Genomic DNA, 17,058 nt, shown 5'->3' with positions numbered 1-17,058 from the left:
AAGATTTTGATTTTAATGAAAGCTGATGTACTTGTTGATCGTGATGGCACAACACTAAATGGAGCAATTTAAGTCAACCAGATCAGTGTTTTGGGTGATATGCAGGCAGATTTCATTGAAAGCTGAATATTCATACTTATTGAAAGTCTGAGGTTATAGATACTTTGTATGAACGTTTTCCAATTTTTTTTCAGCAAAAAGGATTCAAAGTATGTTTTAGAGAACTTAAGAGATAACATTTCAAGGTCAACTAAAACAAAAGGCATGGAAGGACCCCCGAGAAACAACTCCACACAGGAATGCCAGAGCTTGGATTTGAATCCCCTGCCTCAGAACTGTAAGGCAGATTTGCCACTGGTTATACCACCGTGCCACCAAAAATAAACCTTTCATCGTACAAAAAAAAAAAAAAAAAAAAAAAATCAACTAGATGCAAACTACTGCATCAATGTCAGATATTGAAGCGTTTGGCACATAAATGATGTGTGTCTGATGTGATTTTGCTTATATGAGCTCGTAGTCTAACACGAGTGAGGAAAGATCATGGTGTCACTTTTACAAGTGAAATGTGCAGAGTGAGCTGGAATAACCCCGAAGGCACAATGGGTTTATGATGACATTTGAGAACTTGCTTTTCGAACTTCTTTGGTTTGAAGCTCATAATGGGTTAACCTTCTAAGCTGCATTTTTTTTCCATGTAAACTTAGTTCTGTCATCATTTCCTTCTCATCTACTAAAACAACATATTGTAATTTCTGCAACCCAAATCATCCTAACTGCATGGTGTGCGGGTCTCTATGAGAGGGAGCCTGATGTCTGACACACCTTCCTGTCATACATTTGAAACGAACATTTACCTCGGCAGCTTGTAGCACACAAGAATGTCAAAACTCTTTGCACTTTTCATTTTTTTGCTGCAGTCTTCGAGGGATCGGTTGGCCCTTTGGGCAGCTAGTTCGGTGTTTGCCCTTACTTGAAACATGTGATGTCCCCATGAGTGGGCTCAATCAGACTACATTATGATGCACAGTTTTAATGCTTGACTAATCAATAACATTGAACATCAGTTCTGTGGGAGGCTTTTCTGCTAATTTACTATACTTTTGGTGTTTTAATAACACAATATTTACTAACTTTTAGTAGCCTTCGGTTAAAGAAATAAAAATGAACAATGGTCACTGAAATGACTTGAAAATGACAAGACCAGAATTTTCCAACATGGATATTAATAAAATCACAATGCTTCAGAGATAATGCCTTTTAGAAGGATGAGACAAAACTGGAGCTTTTTGGAAAGTCAATTGAGCTCTATGTTGTTAGGCAGAATGGAGGATGTGAGCTGTTTCGCTACATCTGGAATAGCATGTCTTGAATCAAGATAAAATGAAGTGTCAATGATATCAAGGCATTCTGGAGCAAAATGTGCCTATTGTCAGATCAGCACGTCATGAGTCCTCCAACAGGATATTTTCAATTTGTCTGAGTCTTGTTCAGCTGAAACAGTCTCAAGAAGCCACCCATTTATCAATGAACAGCTCGAGCAGTTTGCTTAAGAATGGGCCAACATACCTGTTGTATTTTTATTTTTTAACAATATGTTCTATGCAGCATCTCTCGTCATACCATGGTTAAAGAGCAAAATCATCCAGTTTTTATCCATCTGACACCACATAACCAAACCTAGAAAACAGATGAGCCATGATTGGTCACTATCAATCAGTCGCCAGAAATGGCCAACCCCTTAGATGGATAAAAATGGGTGTGTTTATTTTGGTGTTTAATTTATATTTCACAAATGTAATATTAATCAGAATGTCGTAATTAGACTAGTGGAACATACTATTGTAATGAACATTTTTGACTTGACTTCACCTTTAAATAAATTGTTTGATTGCAATGATTGCTTCAAAAGGGGTACAAAAACACTATTAATTTTGTTGGACCATAATTCAAGCAGCTCAACTTGCATTAGATAGTTTCAGTAAATGCTCTGCAAACCAACAATTTGGCTTTTATGTCTACTGTAAATACGGGTTATTGAGTATTACCAAGTGGATGACGCAACAATCATATTCAAATCTATTTCATCGTCTTGACAGTCCAATGGAGAAAAAGCAAACAACAAAATATTTGATTATATTCAGCTGATGGTATTCTATACCGTTAAATTCCTGGCCTCAACTTAACCTGTTGGATTTTTATTTTTTTTTTGTTAACTTTATACCCCTATCTATACTGTTATAAGTCACAATTTCAAGAGCAAGTCACGAACAGTGTGTTTGGAAAACTATTTGAAAAAATACCGGTATTCTGTATGTTTCTGTGGTTTATTTATATATCGTTATTCATGCTCTGCTGTGCTTGCTTTGGTGTTTCCCAAGTAGTGTTTCCTGACTTCCCTTCACATTCCAGAAACATACATTATAGGTTGATCTAAGACAGTTGTGTCAAAGCCACATTGTTGTTACGGTTTCCCTCCAAGGGCTATTAGAACTGTGAAACTGTATAAATGTACTTTCTTATATTATTACATATACAATACATAACAAATTGATGGAACGCTAGTTTGAAATCAGAAGTCAAGAATAATAGTTTGTTCAATTCTTGTTATAGTTACTGTAATAATTTGTTTGGTAACAAGAAAATGCTTGCAATATCCCAACATTATTATTTGTTACATTATGACAATTTGAAAATTTGGTACAGATTTTAGCATGCATCATGAAAGTTGAAGCTTGATTAGCTAATAATGTGGTTGGCCAGATCTGTCCCCCAGGCTTTGAATTTGACACCTGTGATCTAAGACTGTAGACTGTCCATAGGCGAGTGTGAGCGATTGTTAGGATGTATTAAACGCCTGCTGTTGGCTAGCTGGGTGCACCTCACCTCACCCAAATTCAGCTGGGACAGGCTCTAGCTCACCCACGACCACAATGAGGATACATGCAAAAGAAAATGGAAGCTGTTAAAACACTAATTTGAATTATAGTAAACAGTTATAATCTTTGAGAACCACAACTCATGTGCCTTCAAAATATGTATGAGGACATTCATTTTTTTTTCTTTATCATTCAGCATTTTAGTATTCATTTGTGTTTACCATTATTAACAATATTCAACAAATCAATGTTAGAAATAGAGGAGACAAAAACATTTAAAGCGTCAGTTTTAAGTAATTATACATGTCAGCTCGGCAGCAGTTTGTTTATTTCCCCTCGAATGACATGAAAAAGATGCCAGGACAAAACATGTGCTGTCTTCAAGTGGCAAATGTTTACGTGATTATGGTATTGCAAAGTAAGGCATAAACACACACTGACAGTGTCTTTGTGCTGCCTGTCAGACTGCTCTCTGCTTTGCATTTGTGAATCAATCGGCTGCATCCAGGCATAATAATAATAATAATAATAATAATAATAATAATAATAATAATAATAATAATAATAATAATAATAATATACTGTAAGCATGTTGAAGGCAAATATTCCAGTCAATGGCATGGTTACATTACTGTGTGGTTGATTATTGGAACGTCGACATCTTAGTAGAATGGGATGCAGATGAAGAACATTTTTGTATGACAGCCTTTGAAATGATAACTGGTACTGGCTTTAAGTTTGGCAGTTGTATTTTTTAACCTTGAAAAAAAATAACAAAATGTTAAAGTCTAACATATAAGCAATGCTATGCAATGCATTTCATTGCATACAATATTTTGTTCAGTAAACAGTTTTACAATCAAAATTTTTTCATCTGCCTATATTGTTTATTTTACTTGTATTTCTAACAGTAGCTGCAGATGATTTAAAATGCAGTACTGTACTTAAATTGGCATCCTTTGCTTCCATAATAACAACGTGTCAAATGGATATTTACATTACTATTCATGACCAATTATTAATTTTGTTTTGAATGCATGGTGTTTAAAAAACAAAACAAAACCTGTATAACCTCAAAGTTAAATAAACAATTATGTAATACTCTGGCTCATGCATTCAAATGATTATTGACAGAGGCCTTAAGTTTCTTATTGATTACTAAGGCACCAAAATAGAGTGCAGAACACCAAACAACAATTGATTTTATAACATGAATTCTAGGCATACTTCATTTTATATAGACCCTCTTGGGATAATTCTTAGGACAAATATGGTCCCAAAGACAAGTTGTACTGTTTGTTTATTTTTCTGAAGTATTACACAAACTAGTACTACTGTACATTGTTTTTTTGAGATGTTGGTATGAAATTATTCCCCCAATCTTTACTTTAGCAAGTCAGTGAGTTGGTTTTAGCATAACAGAGATCTTTGCCCTTTATTGTTTGTGTGTGGTTTCACAATACACGATCATACTGTTAATTGCCTTTTTTGGTTCAAACAAACTTAGCAGACATTTTTGGGAACTAAAGTAGCACTGGGTAGAGCAATGGATTTGATGACTGGATTAAGTGCAGTAGGTAGAAAAAAACATTTGCACTGGTGTGAATTTGTTAGTTGTAAAATGTGTGCGTTTTTGGGTTTCTGTCTAATGGTGTGTCTTGCTCTTCTCTAGCGTACTTTGCATCCCACAATGGAGAAAGATTACCCTGTCAGCTGGTCCACTTGTGTACACCACCATGCTGTGTGTGTGTATGTGTAGAATTTCCTCTCTGTGAACCAAACCGTGAAAATACTCATGTAACACTATACTAGAAATTTGCATGCACATAGTGGTTTGTACTGCTCACCCGTATGCATAAATATCCCACATACTATACATACTATATACTCCATCTGTTGTAAAATTCAGATGGGAACTTTCCCCGGTTCTTTTATCTTGAATGCTCGCTATCGTAATACTAAGAACCAGGAAGGAGACTGCATGTTCTCAGGTTACTGGATGCCAGAAAGGATGAGTACATACACAGCTGTGGAGCCTTTTCTGCTGAATGCGGAAGAAGGTATAATCTATTCAAAATGGTCTCTACTCTTATACTGTGTTAACAGCCTAGTCCATATGAAAATGTGTGACCTGATGGTCTTAACTGGTTTCAACTGGATAAGTGCACCAGAGCGCAGATAGATAGGAAGAGGCCAAGCCAGGACAGGTCACAATGACACAAGTCACCTAACTAATCATTAAGAGGCCTAGCTAACGCTGTCATAATTAAGGTAGTAATTTTCGCAAAATAAAATCTAAATATACGATTGTAGTCGAAGACCAAAACGTATCTCAGTGCTGATTGCATTTAGTGTTACATCAAATGCAATATGTTGTTTGTCCCTCAATCATCCACCCAATGTCATCCATTATGAATAATGCCTTGGTGAAGATATAAATAGGCATGCAGCAGTGATTGAGCCAACTACAGGCATGGCAGCAACTAGATGAATAACAGTTGAAGACAATGGCAAATAGGGAAAAAAAGTGATCCTACAGAATGGGGTCGCTGTCAAAACCATTGGTTAAAGAAAAAAAAAAGTTGGTGGAGGCCTGTATCTTAGCAACAGTCGATGACACATGGATGGTAACAGTGAGGAGGTGGGAAGAGTATGTGTTATGGTTGTGGGGGTGTTGTGAGTGTGTGTATGGGGGCTGTGAGAAAGCACAAGATTGGTCTGGAGATCTGGCAAGTAATGAGTCTGCGTTGTCGTCATAGGGTGATGGGGTCGAACAGATTCCCCATCGCGGAGAGTGCAACTACACTCGTGTTGTGGAAAGAGTGCTGGTTGACTATACAGTAGTATAGTGGTCTTGAGTTTATTTTTGTCCAAGAACACTGACCTTGCTCTGTCCTATCACAACAACAAACACACAAACACATGCACAAAAGAACACAAGAAGCATACATTCATTTTGTCCTTGTCTCATTGCATAATAAATAAATAAACACTTTTCTTTTTTTTTAATTTAAAAGTTTTGCAGAATTTTTCACCATGTACCCTATGAACACATTTTTTAATTTATGGAACCTATGTGACATTGAAATAGGTCAAGTTAACTAGCAAGTAGAGATCTGTGTGACTGCTTTATTACTGCAAAGTTCTCGGTAAATGTGTTAAATGTGTGAGGGCAAACGCTAACGAGCTTCTACTGTAAATTGTGCATTGTACAAAAAATAACTGCAGATCATATGATAAGAGCGCTATAGTTGTAGACAGTGCAGCGGCGTTCAAGCGTAAAAACGGACTTATACTGATTTTAATCACCTTTATATAAAGTTGCTTTATCTTTTCAAAGTTGCCTTTATGGGCATGTATAAGCATCATTCTGTTACGATAATTAGCTGAATTAGAAGCTGAAAAAAGCCACATTTGGAAAACTTGTCTTTAATGTGAGAAAAAGCTCAATAATGGACTAGAGGATCATTTAAGGTCCACAAGTTAATGGGTGCAATTACTTCCTTTTCGAAGGCGGTTCATATTTTACCTAATGCTGTTTTTATTCGGATAGTCTCACACGCAAGAACAGAATGAGTTGCACTGCTATAAGGAAGCTAAAGTTACACATGTTATCCATGTTAGTTTCATATGTACTTTTATGCAGTAACCACTGGAATTTCTATGATACAGAAAAAGGGAAATGACACAGACTAGTGTAAAGTATATGGGAATCCTATTGCAATTAAAGATGTGTTGGGCTCAGGTCCAGGGCACGCCGGCCCGTCGGTGATGAATAATAATGCATGTTATGTGCAATTAGCCGGTGGTGAAGCTCATTTCTTCAGATGATATAGTGATTTTTAATACCAGCACACTTCCCAGACACAACAAAACAAATTTTAAGGCAATAATTCTCAGAATTGGAAGAAAGCAATCAACAACAATACTAATTGATGGAGTAAATCTCATATATGTTGCTTTAGCAAACTGCATGTTAATGTCAATCATACTGGGTGATGTTAATTAACCTTGCTGGACTTTCCCCCACTGGCCAGAATTCACTTTTACACGTGCCATTGCTTTACTGAAGAGCATTGTTGTTGCAACAATGTGGTTGTATGTATACTGGGACAATAGGGCAACAGATCAAAGCACTGACTGTAGGGAAGACTAACGGTGTGAAGTGTGTCCAAACTCTGCACAGATTGTTGATTGTGGTTGTTGTGTCACCCCAAAATGAGTCAAACTGTCATTCGCCAAGTCCAAGCACTGACTGGCTATAAATATAAAAGATTTTGAAATGGAGAATTTACGCTAAGAATGTTTGTTCTCTGTCTTGGAACAAAATTATGAATCACTGGTAGCCATTTTTATATTTTGGTTATTTTAAGTCAGCATGTTTTATCATGGCCAAATCTTTCTTGTAGTTTCTTTGTTGTGAATAACTTGTTAAAAGCATGGTATGGCTCCAATGTTTTGATTTCCTTTGATCCATGACTGACTATTGACTGAAGCCCTTACCAATATTAGCATTGATTGCATGGCACTTGTACAATGCCAGTGGGATTTTTGATTCTTTCATTTTATTTGACTAGCACCGTTAAAGCTTTATTCTTGTACGGGGAGTCCTCGAGTTAAGGCGCACTCGGCCTAAGGCGTTTCGACTTTACAACGGTTACGCCCGGTCCACCATCTTGGTCCCGTCCGCCATTTTGGCTCCTTGTCCGCCAAATAGCCCATAGTGTTTTTCCCTCGTCCGCTATTTAGCCCTTAGCTAGTGCTAGCGCTTGTGCCCTTGTGGGAGTATCTTTGGCTTTTTTCCCCTCTTTTTTCCACATCATCGCCCCAAAGAAGAAGAAAGCTTCGTCTTCTATCAATGTTGGTCCAGCCAAAAGAAAAACAATTACCATGGAAACGATGCTAAACATCATAAAAATATCGCAGAAAGGAGAGACACTGACGAACATCGGCAAAGACTTAGGCTTCAGTCGGACAGTATCTCATTTTATTTTTTTATTTTTATTTTTTTAATGTATTTTAGATTTTTTTTTTATGCAAATTATTTTGATGTAAATATTGACTTTAATGGGGAAATTCGAAATTCGGGTTACATCGCTAGTACATCGGAACTCCGACATAACTCGAGGACTCCCTGTATTCTTACATTGTAACTGTTACTTAAAACTAGGACTGTCAATCTATTAAAATTTCTAATGGAAATTAATTGCATGATTTCTATATTATTAATCACACATTTCACATTTGTTCTTTTTAGTTTTTAATACTATTGCTCAGTGTTCCCCCACCAATGTTCTACCACAAACTGGTAGATGTATTTATTTATTTATTTATTTAGATTTTCTCTGGGGATGTCTATATAGTTCTGTGTGGCCTGGATTTGAATGGGTATCTTTTAGTTTATTGATACAATTATTCTACAGTAATTCATATTAGTTTGAAGAAATACTGTATTACTATAAAGTTAAAAAGTGATTTGATGCTCTTTTTCCCTATTGGAATGGTTTTATCTATGTAAAGCATTTTGTTGTCTGGGGTCACTGGTCTATATAGTGGGGGGGTGTGCACGTGTGTTTATACATAAACATAAATCGTTTAGTCTAGTCCATTGGGCTGGTGTGGTCACATTTTCCTAGAATTACTTTCACGGATGTTGGCACCTTTTGCCTTGTTTGTTCATAGTTTTGGCTCAGGGAACTATTATGTTGAGTGAGGGGTCATGGTTCTGGCACATTTCCCCTGCTATCCAAATCTCATACCAGCTGGGTGACCAAGCTGGCAGCCCTGCAGATACACACACACACACACACACCCACACACACACACACACACACAATGGCACAAACAAATCCCCACATAAATGCACATGGCTGATAAACAGAGTTGTTCACACAAACCTTCACCTTGACTGTAAAAGACATACAACGAGGAGCAAAATCACGTAAACACTTGTGTAGGGATATCTTGTGCTATACGACTCTTTCTTGTTGTTTCACTCTGTACCTTTCAAAATATTCAGCTCGCTTTTTGTGCCAGTTCCATCCAACACTATGCTCAGTGCATCAACTTTTAAAATAGTCCTGCCAGTACAGTACATAATGAGGTGATGCGAGCATGCTTGTCAGTCCATGTTCGCTCGCTGGGGTCTTGATCCTTTTATCTTCTCTGAGCTACTTTTACACTTAGTGAAAATGCCAGAGCACTGCTCCTGTTTAGCAATATGTATCAACATTGCTAATTTGATGTCCACAGCATGTGGGTGAATGCTTTTATTTATTTATTTATTTATTATGCATATCACACATTCAGAAATGATACTACATGACTCATACTGTACAATTGTCACAGAGAAACAATCTTTTAAGATTTGAAATTCTTGTTTGTACAAGGCCTGAGCATTTCTTGTTTCCTTTCCGCATGCTAGAAAATCTGTGTCTTTGTGTCAATCTGTCAACGGGCTATCTCTATTTGTTTTCCTCAATATATTGTGATGTTACAGAATGGTAATCTGTTGGCGGTGCATGTTTAACCTGCACACTGCCCTTGAAAAGCAGCCAAGTGTCCTGCTGAAGCCAAGTGGTAAAAGACTACAATCATTGTATGGAAAATTCCAGCAGAATTTTTAAATAGGCTCATCGAGAAGGACTTGATGGGGTCAAGGTTCAAATACCGTTGCGGACAAAATGTAAAAATGGCAACTCGTTGTTGGAGAGATACTTGTTTGCTTCCTGTCAACTGTCAATGTGCGCTTGAGCAAGGCACTTTTGCCACCCCACCAGCTCAAGTGGTTCAGCACCGTTTGAGCGCCAATTTTCACTGTGATGTCACCTCACTTTGCATGCCTGCATGTGTGTGATTTAGCTCTATGTGGGTGGTGTACAACACAAAATATATACGACTGAGTGTAAATTAAATTTCTCCTTGAGGCAATATTATCATCGCACTAAATGAAATTGAATTACATTAAATTAAATTAACCTTTAGCACAGCTTTTATGGCACTGTTGATGAGACTGAAAACGCCTTCGTTGGCGAGGCCACGGTTTTAATAATTTGCAATGCTACTTCTCTGTTTTTAAGTGATTTGACCAGTGATTAATGAGTTCAAGCAATTTAGTTTGACTGGATAAATGAATTACCAAAGGTAGTGTTAAATTTGAAGATAACAAATTGACAATTAAGAAATAATTGTTTATGAAAGCAGCCCATTGTCTGAAGGACCAGTATAGAAACTGATTAAAAATATGAAATATAATATGCCATATTTCAAGTGATAATGAGTGATAATGCTGTAAAGCGTCATCTATGACAGGGGTCTCAAACTTGCAGCCATTTTCATGGTAGCCATTTTCATTTGATACCAACATATGCAGTATTGCACACCACTAAGCCTTATAGATTCAATAGATTAATTCAATTGTATACAACTTTTATCACCATTCACATAACTTCAGGGCTGTTAGAATATAAACAATTTTAAAGACTAAACTGTATAACGGCTACTCTACTGTAACTCATTTTAACGCAGCTCATTGGTTTATATGTTATTTTTGCTATGCAATATTATGCAAAGGTTTCTAGCATGACCACCACAGGTCACGGGATAAACATAACCCCAATTGTCAGTTGTTTCACTATAAAACGAGTACTGTTAAGTGGTTCTAAACGAGCCAGACGAACGACTAAATGGAGGACAACGGTTGAATGCAGACAATTCATTTAGATTTAAAAGCTGTTTTCACCATCATTTCGAACAATTTAAAATCATTTGTTTGCGACTGCTTTTTGTTCATCTGTGAACTTTTGATTTGCAGTATTTTCCTGACATTTGTGTCCTTGATGTTTAGAAACTAGAGACTGTGAAGCATACTGATGTCTATCTTTCAAAGACGATTTTCCTTATCACATACACGCTCGATAAGCGTTGAATTAGCCGAGAGGTTTTGTGTTCAGGGATTGGGCCATGCTATGTGGAGTTTGCATGTTGTGTCTGCTTGTGTCCTGATATTGACTGTTGACCAGTCCAATTGGGGGGGGGGCATTAATAGGTTTATTTGATTGTTTTGTTAGATGGGTCACAAATTACAAAACTTTCTTTCTGTGTAACATCTTCTCTTTCTCAACTCTTTGACAGCCTGCTGTACTATTTATTCTCCCATCTTGACCCTCTCGGGTATCTGATTTTATGAAGTGTTTTAAAGGTTTTAGGTGTGACTGATGTGTTTAATTTTGCAGAAAGCAATAGAGAGCTGTTCAGTGATTATGTCGATTAGGGAGCAATGATATTATATAAAAATGAAAAGGGGAGTAATAAATTTAAAAATGGAAATAGAATATGTAATAGGGTAGCAGTGAAAAGGACAAGCTGTAATAAGAGAATGGAGAACTCATGATTGGGGTAAAAGCAAAAGAGCAAGAAAGCATGTTATAAAACTGTGCCACTTGGGAGTCATCAACATTAAGATTTCTCCATTCAGGGACTCTGCTTGTAGGTGACGTTTTAGCTTTACACTCCAACAAAGATACAATAACACATGGACATTGCATCACGCACAACAATACGCAACAACACTTGTCTTTGAAATGATCCATCCCAATATAAAAGCACACAGACGGTTGAATCCTGAGGTATCCTATGGCCTTCATAAGGTAAAATGTTTACTTTTTTTTTTTTTTTTTTTTTTTTTTAAATATGGGTATGAGGGCTTTTGGAGAAAATTCTGCATTCTACAAATGCTTTTTATTCTCAAGTCATCTAAGGCAATTAGCTTAGAAGCCATTTAAGCTAATTACCTCTACAATAATATGCAATTACATTTTTATCCAAACATGCGAGCATTCACAGAAGTAAGGCACTAGTTCATATTATATATATATATATATATATATATATATATATATATATATATATATATATATATATATATATATATATATATATATATATATATATATATATATATATCCTTTAATTGTTTTATATATAAACTAATTTAACTTATTCATTTTTCATTCGTTATGTGAATTTGAGCATCATGTACTTTATCTATGAATAATGCATTGTGAACCATTGCTTGTCGTACCACGGGAATACAATCTGTTTTACAAATAATGTCTCATTTACTATTACAGTAACCACTAGAAATCAGTGAATGTGAAGCTGTTTAGGGATGAAAATTGTGGTGCAACTTGGATGACAGGCACATTCTTCATCCAAGCAGGTGTGCCTGTTTGATAAATATATCGCTAAGCACATACTGTAAAGTCTTTAAAAGCAGGGCATATAGTAAATTTAAACCACATTTGCATGAAAGTGTATGCATGTAATTATTATCACATAAATCAGTGATGTGTGTAGGATGTGAAAATATTTTCCCAGAAGGAGAATGTGCATCCTTGTCTTGGGCATAATGCCACTTTATTGAATATGTATGATGTGAAGTGATACCAGTATTGGTGTGAGTTTCAATTTCATATTAGATGAAAACAGTGTGTTATGGTTTCAAAGTTATGTCCAGAACAAGGGTACCGTAGGAATATTATTTTGAAGGCCAAAGTGAAAATTGTAAGTAAATTACTGTATGTGTTCAGTGTGTGAGATTAAAATGACAGTGGCATCATTGTTAGGTGACGAGATCTCAGATGTTTGCACTTACAAATTTGTTTTGCAAAATGACACAATGCTCAATAAAATAAATGTTTTGCTAGCTGTACTGTGGCTCTGATTTATTTATTTTTTTAATCCTTCCCTTCCACAATGAGTGGAGAGCATGTAACCAGAGGAGTGAAAACCCCACCCTCTGCATTGCAGTCCTGTGCCATAAAAAAAAATAAAAAAAATCAACTGCAGCTGCTTTTCGTGTTGGTTTGTCTTCAATTAATGTAGTTTACTGTATATTTTGTTCTTAGCTGATGCAATGGGACATTGTTTCTCTTATACCCCACCAAATAATGGTAAACAATAAACACAAATAGGGCCGTTTCTTTCTTGGCTTTCCTGTATGTGCCTTGCAGATTACCAGCTCAAGAACAAATCCTAAATAAATATCCTTCTATTTTCCCAAAAAGCATTCTTAGATGACACTTTCCCCTCTTTCTCTTTCCCACAGTGCATGCTGGTTATTCATTTTAGATGAATAATCTATTATGGCTTGTTAAACAAATGAAAACAGCCTGCTTTAAAATTCACAATGCTCAAAAAAGGGAATTTTAATTTTGCTCACATAAAGATGAATACTTAGATCTAAAACTGTTTAACATATTGCCATCTGAATGAAGCACATTTGACTGACAGTCGGGACAAATGATTGTTTTGATACTTGAGAAAGAACACTGTAGTTAGTAGAGTTTGTCATCAATAATCTTTTGTGATCTTGTTTCAATAATGGATCATGGCCTAAAAATGATCTGTATTCCAAGTAGGTTAATTAAAAAGCATGTGTATTTTATTAGCTTCAGGCTTGAAACCATTTCAGCAAAAGGAAACATAAAACGTTTTTTTTTTCTTGTCATCAATAAATGGGCACACCTTGAACAAAAGACCACAGCTTGCTGACCAGAGAAAACTGAAAATGATGTAAAGAATCAATTTGAAAACAAGCACCAGCTTTTTGTAAAAGGTCAAAATAAAGCCCTTTTGAATTGGATCATCATTTTTGTTGCAGACAAGTTGGTTTTCATTTGATATTCCTACTGGAACTACAAAATTGATCCGCAACTTGATGAATTGTGAATCGTGGAGAAAAGTGCTAAGCAAGGTGAAAGTAAGTCACCGCTGTAATGGTTTACTCGGTCGACTTCCGCGTAGGCAGCGTGGGCGAAGTTGCCACTCAGTAACATTGTCAATGAATGCTTTTGTGTCTCTATATGTGCCCTACGATTGATGACCGGTCCAGGGTGTAGCTTGCATTTTGCTTGAAGTCAGCTGGAAATGGCTCCAAATGCCATGGCCAGCTGGATTTGAAAATATAAGGTAATTTTTTTGTATTTTTTTTTTTAGATTAAGAAATTTAAAAAAAAATTGCAATTCTATGCCTTTTTTGTTGAAGGTTTTTTTTTATTATTTTTATTTTTTTTTAATGCTTTGGAGGAATTGGTTTCTGGGTTCCTTTTAAGACATACCAGAAAAGTGCTATAAATTTTTAAAATGTAATTTACGCTCGGACAACAACAAGTGTGGCAACAACATTTTATTTTATTATTTCTTTAAGATTTATCCAACCATCACATTCTATAAAATGTTTTTCTTGGCTGTTCTGTAATAAAGGTAGAGGATGTCTGAGGATGACGACAAATCACCATAATAAAAAAAGCAAGCTCATCCAGAAGACACATACCTCCACCAATAGTCACAGCCTACATTATTTCAGTGATCTCTGTACTGTATGAGTTAACTTTGTGAATATTTGATCTGGAAAGCATACTACTGTCATTTGGAAAGGTGATTATAAATGTGGTAAGAGATTGCATGTGCGTTCATCCGTTATTCGTAGAGCTTATCCTCTTCAGAGTGATGGCAGGCTCATGCTTGCCTACAACGTAGGCTGGTTATCAGTCATTAATCGAGATATGAGAAGTCAGCTGTACCAAAGTCAGCTATGTGAACTACAGCACTACCAATGGCCCAGGGGCTGAATACTAATTATGATATAAGCTGTTATATTATTCATATGTGGACAAAACTACTACCCAAACTGTATGCTATCATATGTCTGGACTGGTCTCTAACTTATAACCGACAATTATCAATTTAAGTCAAACTGCCTTTTTCAATTTCGTCTACAGATGTACATTTGAACAGCCTTATATATTGTTCTTAGTAATTTATAGGTGTGTTTAGCTGCGTGTTTAAAGGTGATTGTCATCTTTGTGGAGACGTGCAGAACTGCAGCTGAAACTAAGCTTCCTGACACTTGCTCCAGAAATGCTAGACTGCATAGATTCAAGACAGGGGCAGCAAAGTAGCACCGAACATTACCAAGCCCCCCTCAATGATTTGTAGGATACAACAATAAAACTATATAAAGCCATTAATACGGGATTATGCCCAATAATTAAATAAAAAAAGTGACAAAAAATCTGTATGCCAAGTTGCCAACTATGCCTACCTCTATGAAGTGTGCTGTGATTTAAGTAGGGTCAACATAAAGAACATCTGCAGTGACTGACAGATGGATCGATTATGATGGGCAGGCCGGAGGGAGGGAGCACAACCTGAATAAAAGAGCAGAGAAAAGACACAATAGGTTATTATAAGGCTCCTCTATCTTGAAAATTCACTCACTGCCACATACGACCGACCGGGTCTCCAGGTGCCCACTTCACAGATTTGCGATCTCCCTAGCCAACTTTATGCCATCGGCTTGTGGCGGTCTACTTGCAGTTTCATATGAACGTGCGAGGACCACATATTTCCCAGATACTAACCACAATTAACAATAGTATCCTTGATGTGTTTTTTTATGTCACTAATGGAATTATATTACAGCATAATTCAAGTACACCCTGTTTAAGAGCAATTAATGCACTTTCTCTAGCATATTTAACACTGGCATTGAAATGTAGAATTATAAATAAAATAAGACTGAAACTGTTCACAATAATTGTACTTAAATATTAACACAGCATGCAAGCACATGCATGCAGAGGTAAGTACTTTTTTTTTTTTTTTAAGGTAATACGTACTGCCTATCAAAAGCCTGAAAAATTATTGTGCCAATATTCATTAAATAATCATTGTGACAAGCCTAACGGCGTCCATGACTTCCAAACACATTTTGAAATATGGACTCGTCAGACCACAGCACACTTTTCCACTTGGCATGATAGTTTTGACTTGCATATTTAGATGTAGAGATGAACTGTTAACTGACAATGATCCTCTAAAGTGCTACTGAGCCCATGCGGAAAAATCCAGTTTACACCATGGTTGCCCAACCTTTTTTGAGACAACTTTTCAAGCAGCCAACGTCGTGCGATTGACCAGTTCAGTGAAAACATTGCAACCCCACACACCTTTTCCAGCCTGTACCACACAACACATTTTTCTTGTTGTCACATAATCACTAGGCATCACATTACAGCCACAAAAAAAAACAAAAAAACAATAACTTTAATCAATTTGAACACTACATTATTGTCTGTGTAGTGTATTCAATTGAATTTAGGTTGAATAGGATATACTAACCATTGCATTGTTTTTGTTGTTGTTTTTTTAAACATATTTTTAAACAACATCCCAACTTAATTGGAATTGGGGTTTGCACTAGTCATTGTTTGGGTTGGGTTTTGGTTAGTTTTGTTATTTGTTTTTGGCATGGTTTGTGTTTATTTTGTTTTTGTTTTTTGTTTTTTTAATTTGTTTTCAAGTTACTTTAGTTTCTGTCATGTTCTGTGTTTTGTTATGTTGCCCTTGTGTGCCTCCCTTGTCTCATCAAGCATTATCATGTCCACCTGTGTTTTCCTGCCCTTCCTCGGGTGTCAACCAATCAGTGCCCACAGCCACTTGTGTATTGCCCAGGTGTGTTTTGTTATGTCAATCAGTGTTTGCATATTTAGACCCCATTCACACAAAAGCCCAGTTCAGTGTATCCAAACAAGTTTCTTACCGTGTGGGCAGTTCGTCCACACGGCGGCTTAGTTTCGGAACTTGAAACTGGGCTCACGAGTGGAAAGATTTCAAAAAGCACCCTGTATGTTCCAATGTGGACACCATATGCAGGATAGTTACAACTCCGGTGATGATGTCATTCTCCCTGACTGCGCACTGGCGGATAGCCATGTCGTCGTCGTTTTGCGTAACCTCCTTAGATTGTTTTTGATTTTGCAGCAAAATGTTTTCGATTTATATGTTGCAAAAGTTGTGATTTATAAATATGTTGCAAACCTTTGACCTGAGTATGTGCTTCCGAGCATATTTTGTTGAACTGAGTGAATCTGCTAACTCGTCTTGTGCAATTACCGCTACTCAGCCAGGGCACTCATAATGATCCAGGTTAATGGAGACCTCACACTTCATGATTCATCAGTCCTCTGTTAGTTTGTTAGTGTCGTTTTGGTGAGTCCAGGCTATGCTGTGTAAGTTACTCTTTAGAGTACTTTTGCAAAATTGTGGTCTACATGTTGTTCAGACTTATTTTCCCCTTCTTTGATTTAATATTTATGGTTTATACTGTGATGGA

General features: G+C 36.5%; 1 protein-coding gene across 5 annotated transcripts in view; it reads right to left on the bottom strand.

Moving 5' to 3' along the window:
* The window catches only part of LOC144033498 (leucine-rich repeat and fibronectin type III domain-containing protein 1-like protein), a 156,375-nt gene that overhangs the window by 57,312 nt on the left and 82,005 nt on the right, over positions 1-17,058 (bottom strand). For 4 of the 5 annotated variants that reach the window (XM_077541653.1, XM_077541656.1, XM_077541657.1 and 1 more), the window contains exon 2: positions 14,986-15,091. The exons of the other annotated variant lie outside the window; for it this stretch is intronic. The gene's annotated coding sequence lies outside the window, so the exon portion shown is untranslated. The remainder of the gene's footprint in view (positions 1-14,985; positions 15,092-17,058) is intronic. 5 annotated transcript variants of the gene reach the window in all.

The sequence above is a fragment of the Festucalex cinctus genome, chromosome 13 (genome assembly GCF_051991245.1).
Source record: "Festucalex cinctus isolate MCC-2025b chromosome 13, RoL_Fcin_1.0, whole genome shotgun sequence".
Classification (NCBI taxonomy): domain Eukaryota; kingdom Metazoa; phylum Chordata; class Actinopteri; order Syngnathiformes; family Syngnathidae; genus Festucalex; species Festucalex cinctus.
The sequence above is the reverse complement of the archived record's forward strand: the minus strand, read 5'-3'. Positions and strand labels throughout refer to the sequence as shown.